This window comes from Amphiprion ocellaris, chromosome 18, assembly GCF_022539595.1.
Source record: "Amphiprion ocellaris isolate individual 3 ecotype Okinawa chromosome 18, ASM2253959v1, whole genome shotgun sequence".
NCBI classification, from domain to species: Eukaryota; Metazoa; Chordata; class Actinopteri; family Pomacentridae; genus Amphiprion; species Amphiprion ocellaris.
The window spans coordinates 6,409,757-6,425,454 of record NC_072783.1 but is presented as its reverse complement, the minus strand read 5'-3'; the positions used below and the strand labels follow the sequence as shown (position 1 = coordinate 6,425,454).

Here is a 15,698-nt window from a genome sequence, read left to right as displayed (position 1 = left end):
TAAAGAGAAGAAGATGGTGTTGCTACAGGTGACTACAGGTGACTACAGGTGACTACAGGTGACTACAGGTGACCACTACAGGTGACTACAGGCGACTACAGGTGACCACTACAGGTGACTACAGGTGACTACAGGTGACTACAGGTGACTACAGGTGACTACAGGTGACCACTACAGGTGACTACAGGTGACTACAGGTGACTACAGGTGACCACTACAGGTGACTACAGGCGACTACAGGTGACCACTACAGGTGACTACAGGCGACTACAGGTGACCACTACAGGTGACTACAGGTGACTACAGGTGACTACAGGTGACTACAGGTGACCACTACAGGCGACTACAGGTGACCACTACAGGTGACTACAGGTGACTACAGGTGACCACTACAGGTGACTGCAGGTGAGGACAGGTGAGTACAGGTGACCCATGATGCTCTGCTGCTATCCCGTTGCAGCTGTGCGTTGCTATGGTAACCAGTGATGTATGACTTTGGTCGGAGTGTAAATGTCATGTCACCTCTGACTGCTGCTGTTGTTTGGATGCAGAACAGAGTGTGTTTAACACTTATTGACAAGGAAAGACACACACACACACACACACACACACTGTTACATTCCTGACATTTGTCTTTCATCATCAGGTAAAGGTCACCATCCGGCCCTCTGCCAAACACACCGCTGCTTTATTAGCATTATCACTCTATGTGTGTGTGTGTGTGTGTGTGTGTGTTTGCGTGTGTGTGTGTGTGACTTTGCTGCTGATGGATAAAGATGTGAAACAATATATATTAAATACCTTTATTTAAAGTTTCAGTCTGAACAACACACAGAAGATATTGACTGAAGACCAAGCAGCAGCTTCTCTGGAACCAGAACCACAAAGAACCATCCAGATACATCCAGAACCACGAAGATCCATCCAGAACCATCCAGAATCATAAAGAACTCAGAAACGTCTTCTGTCAGCAGAACTCTGTTAGAGCTTTCTGTTTTTTTATGTCTCTTTGTGCTTATATTTCTGTCTCCTCAGACTTCTGTGGAGGTTCTCAGTCATCCAGATCCTGGTAGTTGGAGGAGCTCCAGGAGAAACCAACTGGAAGTTCTATGTTTCTAGAAACGTCTGAAGCTCCTACCATCTCCTCATCCTGTAGATATATTTCTATCTCCATGTTTCCAGACTTTTCCTCTCTACTCTGCTCATCATCTGTAGAAGATGTTTCACCATGCTGGATGGATCTCCAACTACTAGAAGATGTTCCACCATGCTGGATGGATCTCCAACAACTAGAAGATGTTCCACCATGCTGGATGGATCTCCAACAACCTGCTCCTCTGTTCTCTGTTTCTGCTGCATGTGCAGCGGTTCTGGTTCTCCTGGTTCTGGTTCTCCTGGCCCTGGTCCTGGTTCTCCTGGTTCTGGTTCTCCTGGATCAGACTGGTTCTGGTTCTTCTGGTCCTGGTTCTCCTGGTCCTGGTCATGGTTCTCCTGGATCTTCTGCTTCTCCTGGTTCTGGTTCTCCTGGATCAGACCGGTTCTGGTTTTCCTGGTCCTGGTTCTCCTGGTCCTGGTTCTCCTGGTTCTCCCGGTCCTGGTTCTCCTGGATCTCCTGCTTCTCCTGGTTCTGGTTGTGGTTCTCCTGGATCTCCTGGTTCTGGTTGTGGTTCTGTAGGTTCTCCTGATTCTCCTGGTTCTGGATGTGGTTCTCCTGGTTCTGGTACTGCTTCTCCTGGTCCTGGTTCTGGTTCTCCTGGGCCTGGTCCTGGTTCTCCTGGTTCTGGTTCTCCTGGATCAGACTGGTTCTGGTTCTTCTGGTCCTGGTTCTCCTGGTCCTGGTCATGGTTCTCCTGGATCTTCTGCTTCTCCTGGTTCTGGTTCTCCTGGATCAGACCGGTTCTGGTTCTCCTGGTCCTGGTTCTCCTGGTCCTGGTTCTCCTGGTTCTCCCGGTCCTGGTTCTCCTGGATCTCCTGCTTCTCCTGGTTCTGGTTGTGGTTCTCCTGGATCTCCTGGTTCTGGTTGTGGTTCTGTAGGTTCTCCTGATTCTCCTGGTTCTGGATGTGGTTCTCCTGGTTCTGGTACTGCTTCTCCTGGTCCTGGTTCTGGTTCTCCTGGGCCTGCAGGGTAAAACGCTGCAGCTGAAACTTGATTTTCTCCTCCTTTTTCTTCTTCATTCCATTTATTCATTCTCCGTCCCTCCTGGTTTCTTTTCATTTTTCCTCCGCCGCTGCTCAAACTGAATTTCAGGATGTTGGTGTGTCTGTTCCTGTGTGTGTGAGGGTATATTATGGTCTGCGTTGCCGCGGTGACGGGTAATGGGAAATTGATTGTGACAAAACGACATTACAGACGGACATTTCCATAAGAGTTTATTTACGTAGCGTTTCCAGGGGGAACATCATCTCCCTTCATATTCCGCTTTCCGTTGCCGTGGCGCTGATGCGATGTGGGCAGGTTGCCGCGGCGCCGGCCTCTGGGGGAATTGAACTCGCGGCGTCTGCTAACAAATGAACAGCCCCAGCAAACCGGCCGCAGTCATCTTTTCATTTAACCCGAGCGGCGCTCCCGCTGCCCGCACTCTTGCCAAATCAATGGCTAATTTCATTCCCATGATTCCCTGCTCCACGCTGGCAGCTGATTGGCCGATGCCAAGACGCAGCCAGGCGCCGACCGCAGTAATTATGGCTGTAATAAGCCAGTGTTCTCCATGTAAATGGAAACAAATCAGACGTGAGAGGAGGCCGTTTGATTCACACCTGACGATGTCACCACCAAATGTGTTTTCAGCCAATCAGCTGCCTCCGTCTTACCCCCAACAGAGTCTGAACGAACTCTCCTCACACTGAAAACAAACGATCCTGAAACAAAGATACAGATCAGAGACTACGTTACAGTCCGCAATATGAAGCTTTACTACATTGTTATACAGATTATTGATGCTTTACTGCATTAATATCCAGATTATTGATACTTTACAGAATTAATATCCAGATTATTGATAGTTTATTAATATCTGGTGGAGGAGGACTGTCCTTTGTCATCTGTAGGGCGTCCTTTTCTTTATTGGATATTATTAGTTTAATAACAGAAAATAAATCCATAAATCCTTCTTCAGGCTCATAATGTTCAGTTTGTGTTGAAGAGGAGGTTATTCAGCTGGAGAACCATCGGGACTAAAACTAAGCAGAACATTTAAAGAGAATCTTCTCTTCCACATTTTAATGACGTCCAGTCATTTTAGTTTGAGTTTTTAGTGCGTTGGTGAAAGCTTTGTTAGATTTTACTACTTTATTTATTTATTTATTTATTTATTTAGTTAGTTAGTTAGTTAGTTAGTTGTTTATTTATTTATTTATCCTGCATACCACATTATACAGGTTCAGGCCAAAGTTTTCACTGATCAGAAACTGTGTTCTACAGACTCTTTATCCTCTCATGATGATTCAGTCCAGATGTGATCGTTCTGTTTTGACTCCAGATGTTTTGACTCCAGATGGTTTGACTTCAGATGTTTTGACTCCAGATGTGATCGTTCTGTTTTGATTCCAGATGTTTTGACTCCACATGTGATTCTTCTGTTTTGACTCCAGATGTTTTGACTCCAGATGTGATCGTTCTGTGTTTGCTGGTTTTACGAATATCTGGACCAACGTGTTCTACATGTGAATAAAAGCAGTGAAGTCTCCTGTTGTTTTTCTTTTCCTTTTTCTCAGATATAATCAGAGTTTCTCGGTGTGAACGTGAACAGGAAGTCCAGTTGTCCTGACCCCAGCCAGAAGCTGACGTCACAGCGGTCTACCTTCTCCTGTCCAGGTGTGTTATTTCCTGTCAGTGAGCAGGTGAGGACAGGCAGACTGAATCACTACCAGCATTAAAGTCTTATATTCTAAATCTTCTGTTTGAGGAAGAAGCTGAGCAGCAGGTTGGGCTGAGGAACACTGCGGTCCAGATAAAGAGTTCCAACCAGGTGAGGAGATCCTCAGGTGTTTCTGTTGCTGAATTCCTGGAATGTGGAGGAAAACAAAGCAGTCTGATGGCAGCTGGATCACTTTACTGAGCAGGAGAACACCTGAGACCAGACCCACCAACACCTTCTCTGCTGAGGTTCTGATCCGAGGTTCTCTAGGATTCCTGAATGTAGTAACACCTTAAATATCACTTAAAATCACATGATTCCAACCCGTAATCAGATTACTTCCGTCTATGGCATCAGATTACAAACTACAGATCAGATTCTATATTACATTCAGGCTCCACAGCAGGAACTCAGAGGAACTAAGGTGAGGGTCTTTGGTTCCTCCTTCAGTTCTCCTCATGGAGGAACCAGAGTCCACTCATTTCTGCTCACATCTTCTCACATTCTTCTGTTTTCTTCAGCTGATCTTTGCTGGAGGGGTTGTGTTCCTCTACCTTTCTCTGGAGAACACCTCAAAGGTTCTGCTGGCTTCAGGACTCACACTGTCCAGGTCCTGGTTCCACTTGGTTCTAGTGGAGAAGCTCTGGTGTGATGCTGTTCTTTGGGTGTTCTCCTGCTGGAATGTTCCTCTTCTGCATCTGGTCAGCCAGTATTCTGGTTCATCCTCAGACCTTCATGCTGCATCTAGAAATGTCTTCAACACCTTCTGACCTCATGCAGCCCCAGATCATCACACTTCCACCTCCGTGCTTCACTGTCAGGACTATGCATCCACTGTGGTAATCCTGGTCAGGTTCTCACCAAACATCTGGACTCCATCTGAGCCCAATTAATTGATCTTCATCTGACCAAAGAATGTTCTCCATCATCCATCAGGCTTCTTTTCATGTTCTTCAGCAAACTTTCATCTGGAAGTTTAGTTCTGAGCAGCAACCAGGTTTAGTTCTTCTCCTCTGTCCATAGAGGTTGATGTTCTGAAGGTTTCTTCACACTATCTGATCTTCACACTAACTCTTGTTTCCATTGAGAACCCCTGAGCCCAGTCTGAAGCAGCTGCTGTCTGTTTTTACAGCTGGATGGAGAAAGTAGTTCACTGTCTGTGGAGTCATTTTAGGAGCTCTGATTAGTGGTACTATGACTCCTTCTGTACCTCCTGATTAGTGGTACTATGACTCCTTCTATATCTCCTAATTAATGGTACTATGACTCCTTCTATACCTTCTAATTAATGGTACTATGACTCCTTCTATACCTTCTGATTAGTGGTACTATGACTCCTTCTATACCTCCTGATTAGTGGTACTATGACTCCTCCTGTACCTCCTGATTAGTGGTACTATGACTCCTTCTAGACCTCCTGATTAGTGGTACTATGACTCCTCCTGTACCTCCTGATTAGTGGTACTATGACTCCCTCTATACCTTGTGATTAGTGGTACTATGACTCCTTCTATACCTCCTGATTAATGGTACTGTGACTCCTTCTATACCTCCTGATTAATGGTACTGTGACTCCTTCTATACCTCCTGATTAGTGGTACTATGACTCCTTCTATACCTCCTGATTAATGGTACTGTGACTCCTTCTATACCTCCTGATTAGTGGTACTGTGACTCCTCAGATTTTTCTCTTCCTCTGTTCAGTTCTTTTCCATGTCAAGCCATGATGCAGACATACATAGACCCAGTCCATAGGTCCAGAACAGAGAACGTTCTGCTGTTAACAGCTCATTTTAGAACCATGTTCATCAGTTAGAGTTTCTCCTTTGGAGGCTGAACTTTAAAAATAGTCTCCATAAAGAGTTTGTTTCTGAGTGTTCTTTAGATAAATACTGTTCTACTTGGCAGTAATGTGATTCCTGTGAGGTGATGGTTTCAGCTGATCTGAGAACAGAGCTGAACACTGAGGATGTGTCTAAATCATGTCGAGCTTCTTGTCAGCTGTTGTTGTGGGTCTTCTTTATTTTTCATCCTGTTAGTGTCTCTTCTGTCCCAGAATGTTTGGAACCCTCCAGAGACGAGTGTTTCCTGTCACATGACTCCAGGAGCTGTCAGTCACTCTCAGCTTCTCTTTTATTTATGTCCAACCTCGATCCTCTGATTCAGGTGAAAGACACTAAAGTGGAGTCATCGATAATTTATCAGCCTGAACAACAGCTGATAATGGAGCACTCTGTGTGTGTGTGTGTGTGTGTGTGTGTGTGTGTGTGTGTGTGTCTGTGTCTGTGTGTGACAACAACAATAGCCTTTTAGCAGAACATGCTAACTAAAATGTCTCCTGATGTGTTTTTTAAGCTGCATGTCTGTTCTGTCACTTCCTGTTAGTTCCACTCTGCTGCCTCCTCCCCATCCTCATCCCCATCCTCCTCCTCATCTTCATCTTCATCCTCATCCTCTTCCTCATCTTCATCTTCATCTTCATCTTCATCTTCATCTTCATCTTCATCCCATCCTCATCCTCATCCTCATCCTCATCCTCATCTTCATCCCATCCTTATCCTCATCCTCATCCTCATCTTCATCATCATCTTCATCTTCATCTTCATCTTCATCTTCATCTTCATCTTCATCCTCATCCTCATCTTCATCCCATCCTCATCCTCATCCTCATCTTCATCTTCATCCCCATCCTCATCCTCATCTTCATCCCATCCTCATCCTCATCTTCATCCTCATCTTCATCTTCATTGTCCTCATCTTCATCTCTTCATCGTCATCCTCATCCTCTTGGTCCTCATCCTCGTCATCGTCATCGTTTTCATCTTCGTCATCGTCTTTGTCATTGTCTTCGTCATCGTCCTAATCTTCATCCTTGTCCTCGTCATTGTCATCGTCATCATCCTTGTCATCATCATTGTCATCGTCTTCGTCATCGTCTTCATCTTCGTCATCGTCCTCGTCTTTGTCATCATCCTAGTCTTCATCCTCGTCCTTTTCATCACCATCGTCATCGTCATCGACTTCGTCTTTGTCCTCGTCCTCGTCATTGTCTTCATTGTCATCCTCATCATAGTCTTCGTCCTCGTCATCGTCATCATCCTCGTCCTCATTACAGTCTTCATCTTCATCATTGTCCTCGTCTTCGTCCTCGTCATCGTCTTTGTCTTTGTCATTGTCTTCGTCTTCATTCTCGTCCTTGTCATCGTCTTCGTCATCGTCATAGTCTTTGTCTTCGTCCTCATCCTTGTCTTCGTCTTCGTCTTTGTCTTAGTCATCATCCTAGTCTTCATCATCGTCCTTGTCTTCGTCATCATCTTCGTCCTCGTCCTTGTCTTCGTCTTCATCGTCACTGCTGACTGCTGGTGGTTTTCCTGACGAGCTGCTTCTGCTGCTCAGGTGTGTGACTCTTCAGGATGATTTTCCATCTTTTCCTTCTCACCTGAGGGTCATGTGACTCAGGTAGCCACCAGGTTGACCGTTCGTCCTCTTCATCCTCAGCTGAGCTTCACATCTGAAGAAACCTCACACGTTATGAAAACACATAAAATGTCATAAATTCAAACTTCATTTTTATTAAATCCGGACTCAGGTTCAGACCTTCCACATCTGTGTTCTGATCTAAAGTGTCATGTATGTTCTGTAAATCGTCCCTTCATGTTTTCTGAGAAGGTGTTGGTAGATGATTGGTATGGAACCTCAGCCTGATGTCATCCAGGTAACCCAAAGGTAGAACGAGTGTGTAGCAGGATGCTGCAGATGTTACTTTAGAAGGATTTTCTGATTCTACACCCTGATCAGTCAATGATCGACCAATAAAACAGTCAGACTACCTCAATATTCACTCTTCCTTTGTGACATTTATGTTGTAGATTGTAAATAGAGACTGGTTGAACTGCCTTTAGGATTTCTAAGACTTTATCTGCACCTTCTGCTATGTTTGCACTGAAAGTGAGAAGCTCTCCATGTCACGGCCCCCTCTCTGGTTCCGGCATCTGCCCCCCACCTGACCTCCCCTTCCTCTCTCCCTCCTTTTTGCTCTCCCTCTTTATTTCTGCCCTTCCCTGTTCTTCCCTCTCTCTCCACTCTGCTCTCCTGCCCTGCCTCTGTTGCTCCACTGTGCCACTCTCTGCAGCAGCTGCAACAAATCAGCCTCATCAGGCTCATCAGCAGAACTCCGGGTGGCAGTGGCTCAGCACACCTGTTCCCCATCCTCTGCAATAAAAGCCGGTTCCACAGTCCACACCCTGCCAGATTGTAGGTTCAGCTTCATGCTGTCAGTTCTCGGCCATTGCACAGGTTTTGCTCCTTTGTATCCTGTTCAACACTGACTTGTGTTCTGTTCTTGCAGTTCCGCTGGTCGCGCTGCCCGGTTTTGCCCGACCGCTTACTGGACCCTCTGGCCCTCCAGCCTGCTTGGTTCTGCCCAGCCACTTCCCGGACCTTCGGACCCTCCGGCCTGCTTGGTTCTGCCCAGCTTCTCACGGGACCCTTAAACCCCCATCCCTTCCCTGCCAGTGAGTTTAGTTTAGTTTACTTGCCTTCTTGGTTTTTTTCCTTTAGTCCAGGTTTATTGTTTATTTAATAGTGTGTAGTTGGTACTCCTTCCTCTCGTCTTAGTTCGGTCTTGTTTTGTTATCTATTTGTGAAATAAATCCCTTTGAATCCTGACTGGTCTGTCTAGTCTGTACACTTTCTCCTTTGGGTTCTCACCTGCGCCCTGACACTCCAATCTCGTTCTACACTGTATAATGACAATAAAGCACATTCTATTCTACTGTTGTTGCTTTTAAATGTGATTAACGCCGGCCCCACCTCGGCCCCTCCAGTAATATTAGTCTAGAACCACTGCTGTGGAGCTGAGTTTAGTAGTTTTCTGTTCTATACAGTACACTGGTGTTTCCCTTCATAATGCATTTAAAGCTACTTTCTGCACATTTCTGGTACTTCATTAGGATATAGAAGTACTATCTCTAGCGATGATAAACCTCTACTTTCATAAAGAAACCAGCTAGAACATGTGGGATGTATAAATGTGTGATTCACTGATTAAATCCAGCTTTTCTGTCCTCTGAAGAGGAAAACCAGACATTCACTAAATGTGTGACTCAGAACAGGCTGGTTCTTCGTGTAGAACAGATTTCTGGTTAAAATTCATTGAAGCTGTGTTATTTTCGAGGCTCAGTGGAGGACAAGAGGAGAGTTCAGGAGGTTCAGACAACACCAGGGTTTAGGAAACCCAAACTAGAGATCTGCTCCTTGTGGTGGAATGATGAGACAGCAGAAGAACCACCAAACTACTATTCTACTGTTAGTAGTCTACTGACACAGCCTCAGAACATCAAGGAACAACTCGTAAGGCATCAGAGCAGTTAGTTCTTGAGATGTTCAGTGAAACAGAAACACTGGATGATTCATGAAGTTTAGCATAGCGTTGATCAGCTGGACTTTCACAGGTTCTCATGATGGTCTAAACTTTTAATCTAAAGCTCAAAGAACAAATAAGATCTGGAATCCATCCTTACTTTAACCTCCTTTGACAATCCACCAGAGTTGTTGTTTCTCTGGTTAAATCCAGTCTTTCAGAAGAGCCCCATGTAAACTATCAGTCCAGAGTCTGGACGACCTTCTCCTTCAGTCCAGACTGTTGGAGTGTAGATCTTTGACAGGTCAATGTGTTAGTATCCAGGGTTTTATAAGTTTTTCTGCATTAATATCTCAATTTTTGATGCTTTCATCCTCTAATATACAGATTCTTGGCCTTTTGTTGCTTTCGTATCCAGGTTTTTGATGTTTTGGTGCATTAATATTATATTTTAACAGTTTTGTTGTGTTGATATCCAGTTATTGGAAGTCTTTGTGTGGACAAGTCTAGATTTTAAACAGTTTGGTGGGTTAATGTCTAGGTTTTGGATGTTTTGGTGTTTTAATATCTGGGTTTTGGATCTTTTTGTGTTTTAGTATCTCAGTTTTTGATGTTTTGGTGTGTTAATATGTCAGTTTCTGGTGTTTTTGGTGTGTTAATATCCAGGTTTTTGGTGTTTTTGTGTTTTAGTATCTGGGTTTTTGGTGTTTTTGTGTTTTAGTATCTGGGTTTTTGGTGTTTTTGTGTTTTAGTATCTCAGTTTTTGATGTTTTGGTGTGTTAATATCCAGGTTTTTCATGTTTTTGTGTGTTAATATGTCAGTTTCTGGTGTTTTTGGTGTGGTAATATCCAAGTTTTTGGTGTTTTTGTGTTTTAGTATCTGGGTTTTTGGTGTTTTTGTGTTTTAGTATCTCAGTTTTTGATGTTTTGGTGTGTTAATATCCAGGTTTTTGATGTTTTTGTGTGTTAGTATCTAAGTTTCTGGTGTTTTTGGTGTGTTAATATCCAGGTTTTTCATGTTTTTGTGTGTTAATATGTCAGTTTCTGGTGTTTTTGGTGTGGTAATATCCAGGTTTTTGGTGTTTTTGTGTTTTAGTATCTGGGTTTTTGGTGTTTTTGTGTTTTAGTATCTCAGTTTTTGATATTTTGGTGTGTTAATATCCAGGTTTTTGATGTTTTTGTGTGTTAATATCCAGGTTTTTGATGTTTTTGTGTGTTAGTATCTCAGTTTCTGATGTTTTTGGTGTGTTAATATCCAGGTTTTTCATGTTTTTGTGTGTTAGTATCTCAGTTTCTGGTGTTTTTGGTGTGTTAATATCCAGGTTTTTGGTATTTTGGGTGTGTTAATTTCCATTTTTTTTGTGTTTTTGTGTTTTAGTATCTGGGTTTTTGGTGTTTTTGTGCCTTCATATCTACTAAACTGGACACTAATCATGAAAAGACTGAAAGCAGAGCGGAGGAAACTTGACGAGGACTTGGTGAAGTGAAAGGCTGACAGACTGATGCTGTTTGTAGCAGGTTTCCAGTAAAGCTGAGTGCTTCAGGTAGCAGATTCGATGATATTTGCTGCTGTAATGCGAGCTGTCAGACTGGCTGCTGTCCACGCCTCCTCCCGGCTGCTGCTCTCCTCGCTAGGTCATTTGTCATGGAGGAAATCACCGCTCAAATCTTCCACGGCGGTAATATCTCTGTCATTCACCCTCCTCCCCGGCCGACTCGTCCTCCCCCTCTCATCTCTGAGCGATGCTATCTGAGGAGAGGAGGTGACAGTCTATCAGAGCACCTCCTCTCTGCTCCCCTGATAACACTCCACTGCTTATAATGTTAAGAAGATGATAAGAAATAATAGTCTTTCTCTTTTTCATGTTGGACTGGAGTGTCGGGCCGAGAGCCGACATCCATCACCTGCTATTTATCAGCCGATGGACTGCAGAGAAGTTTTATAAGTGGAGAGGAAAATAATAACTGAGCTGCAGAAACAATCAGCAGATAGATGCAGGAGGTTAGTTATGAGATTAAAACTACAGCTATCTGCTAAATAACCTCCCAGATGGACAACTGATTACTGTGGTTGTAAACTGGAAAACAGTCAGACGGCAGCAGTTTGTGAAGTTTTTCTGCAGCAGGACATTAAAACAGGAAGTGAGACGAGTTAAAGACTAGACTGAAGGAGCAGTTTATCATCACGAGTCTGTTTGAAGTCCAGAACTCTGCTGCTGCTGCTCGATGATGTTCAGACATTTAGGAGGTCAGGAAGTACTGGATCAGTGAGACAACATCTGATCGCCTCTAAGACTGACCAAGGAGAAGACGTTTGTTTGACTCCTTTTGGGTCGTTATGAAGAACAGCTAACAAGTCTCCTCTGAGTGTTTTTTATAAAGTTTGGACAAATTTAGAGTCATTTCTTAACTTGATTTGGACAAATCTGGAGTTATTCTGAACAAATTTAGAGTCATTTTGGACAAATTACAAGTCTTTCTGAACAGCTTAAAGTAATTTTTGACACATTTTGAGTCATCTTTCATTTGACTTGGACAGATTTCAGGTCTTTCTGGACAATCTTGAGCAATTTTGGACAATAACTAAATCTGGACAAGTTTCTAGTCGGTTTGGACAAATTTCAAGAGACTTTTTCTACAGCTTTAAGTCATTTTGGATCAATTTTGAGTCCCTTGGGCAAAATTTGAAGTCCATCCATCCATCCATTGTCTTCTGCTTTTCCGGGGCCAGGTCACGGAGGTAGCAGGCCTGGTTGGCATAGCACCCGACCCCGATTTCCTGCCCGGCCGGTGATGGGCCCACCGGGTGGCGACCCCATGTTACTTTTTCAGGCTGTGCCTGACTGAGCCCCACGGGGGCCCAAGGCTCGGCCACCAGGTGCTCTCTGGTGAGCTCCCCCCAGACCTGGCTCCAGGGAGAGGCCCCGGTTTCCTGGCTTTCCTTTTGAGTGTTGTCATCAGGTTTTCTGAATCACTCTTTGTCTGGTCCCTCCACCAGGACCAGTTTGCCTTGGGAGACCCTACCAGGGGCTAATGCCCCCGACAACGCAGCTCCCAGGATCACAGGGACACTCAAACCCCACAACCGCGATAAGGTGGCGATTCATCGGGGGGGAAATTTGAAGTGTATTTTGGATTTCAATTCATTTTTTGGACTCTTTTTAGACGAAGTTTGGGTCATTATGGACAACAACTAATCAAGGACGAATTCATGGTCATTTTGGACACATTTTGAGACAAAGACAAATCAAACAATGAGGAAGTGAAACATGTTCTGAATGTGAGACGAGGGGGAAGAAAAAGTAAAAGAAGCCAGAAAAAAGTGAAATAAAAGAATGAGCAGAGAAACAAAGAAGAGAGCACAAAGTGGAAAATAAAAGATAAATGAGGAAAAATAGGACAGAACAAGAGAAACGGTTGTAGAGGAGTTTTGTTCTGTTGATGCGACAGACGTTCTAGGAGGTTCTAGAGGTAATAGTGCAGTTTCAGATGCCTTTGAGGAGCTATTGGAGGTTGCTGAGGAAGTCACAGATGTCCTTGAGGAGTTTTAAAGGTGTTACGGCTGCTGGGAGTTCTGAGATGTTTTCGGCTTTAGAGGACTTTGAGTGTCAGCGGTTCTTGGATGTTCTCCAGACAACAGTACAAAAGTTGCTTTTTATCAAATAGAGGGTCTGTATGAGTGTGTTGAGTACTTGGGGTTTCTTGAAGGAGGTTTTTAGATCTTGTAAGGGGTCTTCATAGAGGCTGTGCAGGTCTATGAAGTACTAAGACGTTTTTAGCTGTTTGAATACATTAAATAAGTCTTTAAGGTTCTGCTGGACTGTTCTAGATGTTTCAGTTCAGGCTGAATACATCTGATGAGGTTCCAGAGGTCCTCATAGGGTTCCAGAGGTCCTTAGGAGGTTCCAGAGGTCCTTGTTGAGGTTCCAGAGGTCCTGATGAGGTTCCAGAGGTCCTCATTGAAGTCTTTCTGGTGTGTAAATCAGTCCGTGGTGGCCAGATGTTTTCCAGAGGTCTCTAAAATGATGTTTTTGTCAGTGAGGATGTTGGAGGCGTGCCTGGTCCTTTAAAGCAGACAGAAACAGAGACTGTGGACCTGTGGGTTAGCTGTCCTTTAGCCTGTCTTTGCCGTTGCCATGGTTGCAGTCTCTGGCCTCCTATTGGTCACAGACATGCTGTAGAAGTCTTTATACGAGGAAAAGGTAAAGCGTTCTGGCAGGTGAGAACATCTTCCAGTAAACGTCTAAATGAATTCCTTGCTTGGTTGTTATTTGCTGTTTATTTCAGAGCAGATATTTATTGGTCTATTTAAATCCGTTTTCCTGAAGTGTTTGGATCAGACATGGGGAAGTCTTTGTGTGGTGGATTATTGCTGTTATTACTACAGCAGCAGCAGTGCTGGTGGAGGACTGATGTTTCTGTCTCTGGCCAGCAGGGAGTTGAATAAAAACTCTGAGAGCAACACTGTCAGCAGTCTTCATTTAGTAAAAGTGTATTAGAGGCCTCCAGAGACGTCTGTCAGCCTTTACAGTGCGTGCTGTGGATTTCCATATTCAGTGTTCTGTCTGGTATCATCAGCACTTCTCCATGTGTTTGTTGTGTTTGTCTTCACTTACATTTAAATGAATGGAGTCCATGAAAACAGGATTTCAACTCATTTACATACAAAGAAAACGCTCACGCGCTGAAATGTTTGTCTAATGAAACAACCTCACTAATTACTGCTGGAGCGTTCTGTTTTTTCTCTTAAGCTGCCGTTCATTTACAGTAAAATGTTCCGTGTTTATTTTCTGATGATGTTCTGCAGAATAAATTCAGCGTCTGGATCCCAGAAGAGATGGAGCCTCAAGGGCCTCCAGGAAATAATCTGGAGCTGAAAGAAACATGAGAGGAGCTGTTGATGCTGAACGAATCAGTGGAAGCTGGTCTGCAGCTCCAGAACATCTGATCGTCACTCTCCGGCTGTTGGACCGGTCCTCTGATTCTGGTTCTGGTAAGACAACGATCTATTTTAATCTTACAGAAACATGAGGAACTATGGTTCAGTTATACAACCTGACACAGAACAGATCAGTAAAACTGATTTTCATCTCCGAATATTTGCTGAAGGTGCAGCTTCATGATCCAGTTCTCTGGTTCTGGTGATTTGATTAAATACAGAAAAAGTGACAATGAGTTTACTTTGATTGAACCAAACCACAGAGCAGTCAGAGCGTCCTCCATCCACCCCCAGCTCCTCCTGTAGAGCTTCATCCACTAAAGATGTTTCCTCAGAAACACCAACATCTTCTACAGCCGACAAGCATCAGGTTGCATCTAGATCTACAGTAGGATCTACAGGAAGATCTGCAGGAAGATCTACGGGAAGATCTACAAGAAGATCTACAGGAGGATCTACAGGAAGATCTACAGGAAGATCTACAGGAAGATCTACAGGAAGATCTACGGGAAGATCTACAAGAAGATCTACAGGAGGATCTACAGGAAGATCTACAGGAAGATCTACAGGAAGATCTACAGGAGGATCTACAGGAAGACCTAAAGAAGGATCTACGGGAGCCATTTCTGGAGAGGAATAAATCAGATTCTGTTTTATCTACTGCTGAAGCTTCAGACAAACGTTCAGTGATGTTTGGGGAAAAACTGTTCAACATGTTTTATCTTATTATTATTTGATTTTTTATTTTATTATTTTTGACCTGTCAGCTCTTTTTAACCAACCAATGAGACACTCATCTCCACGGTAACCAGGAAAAAGGAGCAGGAACTTCCAACATTTAAAGAGAAAGTTGTATTTGAACCCAAACTGTGAAGTTGTCTCAAACAGAAGCGGATCTTTTAATCTGAAACCAACATGTGAATATATTTAATTAAAGGAGATCTTTTCCTGAACAGAACCAAAAACTTCAATCTGAGATGTTCCTTTGATCTTCATCTGATCAGAACTCTAGTTCTTCCTCCAAACACCCGACATGTTCGTAGTCATGGATAAATATGATGTTATTTCTACACAGAATTAGCTGTTGTCCAAGCTTCTTCTGGTTTTTCTGGCTTTGCTTGAAGAACGTTGGAAAAGTAGAACTTCTGGACAGACCGGACCAATCAGCTAACCCATGGATGTGCTGTTAGAGGGTCAGCCTCAGCAGGAGTCCTGACCTGCAGCCACTTCTGCGTCCACTGTCTGAGAGCCTTCCAGACCACGATCCAGACCACGATCCAGACCACGATCCAGACCATGATCCAGACCACAATCCAGTCTGTCTGTCTGTCTGTAGTCACCGTTTAGAGCCAGACAGTCAACAGAAGCTCATAGAGTAGAACATTATGAGAATGAGAATTTAATAACAACCTGACTGATAACTGTACACTGACGGTGTGTTACAGTGTGTGTGCGTGCGTGCGTGTATGTGTGTATGTGTGTGTGTGTGTTCTGACTCATTAGAGATTTGAAGACAAACTGAACAAACCTGTCGTTTCTC

The 15,698-nt window shown here is 43.9% G+C and overlaps 1 long non-coding RNA gene across 1 annotated transcript; it reads left to right on the top strand.

Moving 5' to 3' along the window:
• The first annotated feature begins 7,954 nt into the window (after positions 1-7,954).
• On the top strand, positions 7,955-15,159 carry LOC111565211 (uncharacterized). The gene is made up of 3 exons (XR_002745854.3): positions 7,955-8,371; positions 14,027-14,212; positions 14,422-15,159. It is a non-coding gene; the product is annotated as an uncharacterized LOC111565211 (long non-coding RNA).
• The last annotated feature ends 539 nt before the right edge of the window (positions 15,160-15,698 follow it).